The sequence below is a fragment of the Schistocerca cancellata genome, chromosome 8 (assembly GCF_023864275.1).
Source record: "Schistocerca cancellata isolate TAMUIC-IGC-003103 chromosome 8, iqSchCanc2.1, whole genome shotgun sequence".
Lineage (NCBI taxonomy): Eukaryota > Metazoa > Arthropoda > Insecta > Orthoptera > Acrididae > Schistocerca > Schistocerca cancellata.
Genome location: NC_064633.1, coordinates 208,352,045 through 208,353,409, shown reverse-complemented (window position 1 = coordinate 208,353,409; position 1,365 = coordinate 208,352,045). Strand labels below are relative to the sequence as shown.

General features: G+C 41.1%; 1 non-coding gene across 1 annotated transcript; it reads right to left on the bottom strand.

The window, feature by feature from the left end:
- Window positions 1-923: 923 nt before the first annotated feature.
- Trnap-ugg (transfer RNA proline (anticodon UGG)) lies at window positions 924-995 on the bottom strand. The gene has a single exon. It is a non-coding gene; the product is annotated as a tRNA-Pro (tRNA).
- Between the last annotated feature and the right edge of the window lie 370 nt (window positions 996-1,365).

Here is a 1,365-nt window from a genome sequence, read left to right as displayed (position 1 = left end):
TGAGTATTTTACCCAAGAGGACGCCACCATCATTTAACCATACAGTAAAGCTGCATGCCCTCGGGAAAAATTACGGCCGTAGTTTCCCCTTGCTTTCAGCCGTTCGCAGTACCAGCACAGCAAGGCCGTTTTGATTAGCGTTAAAAGGCCAGATCAGTCAATCATCCAGACTGTTGCCCCTGCAACTACTGAAAAGGCTGCTACCCCTCTTCAGGAACCACACATGTTTGTCTGCCCTCTCAACAGATACCCCTCCGTTGTGGTTGCACCTACGGTACGGCTATCTGTATCACTGAGGCACGCAAGCCTCCCCACCAATGGCAAGGTCCATGGTTCATGTTCATACGACACCCTAACTCAAACTGTCCATCAATGAACCATTTAATATGGATGTACCGCTTGAAAACGTTTCTCTAACGCTTCAATGATTTCTGGCACATGCGTTTGAAATTTAAATTGTTTCATTGTTAAAATAATCAAAGCGCGCGTTCTTAACAGAAGAGAAATAAGACTCGTAAAAATCAATTTATTCATTTTACCTTTTAAATTTGGATAGAGCAAAATTCCGGACATGTTATGACATATATCTACATTCATGTGGGCACATGAAGAGTAAAGCCCGACACAAGCTAGCAGTGCTATTGAAGCGTATTTTAACCAAAAAGCCTGGCGGTAACGATATCTTTCATATTTAACTACTTGTACACGATCGTAAATCGCAGACGCAACTAAACATGTGCGCCACGAAAACACTGCAGAACAGAGTACATAGCAGGATTTAGCGTCCATGTGCACAGCAATAAGATAGCGTGATGCCTCTTGAAAAACTAATAACTTGTACACCGGTCAGGTGTCAATGAAAATTCTATGCTGTTGCTAAATTTCAGAGCAGATTTTGTTGCTTGCCAGCAATAAAAATTTACGGGCTCAGCCGGGATTTGAACCCGGGACCTCCTGCACCCAAAGCAGGAATCATACCCCTAGACCACTGAGCCGCTTGTAGTAGTACATGTTTAGGAAATGTATACACTTTCGTATGTGTTAAGTGTAAAATTTGCTTGTAGCAATTTATAATGTAAATAATAATTTGTTTATTATGTGTATATATTCCAAACAAGACATTTTGAGACGTGTGACTGTCGCTCGTTCGAGTACGTAGCCATCATTAACGGACAGCAGATTTGGAATCTTCAATTTTCGTTTCGCGTCATCGCTGACGTTATTCATTAGTACATTTCTTAAACAGCCCATAAACTCCAGTGTTTTGTTCCAACACGTTTTTCAAATGTTACTATCACTCCCCTCAGTAGAAGCTTTCAATAACCTTGTAGAGAATGAATAACATCTTCATCAAAGCAATGTTTC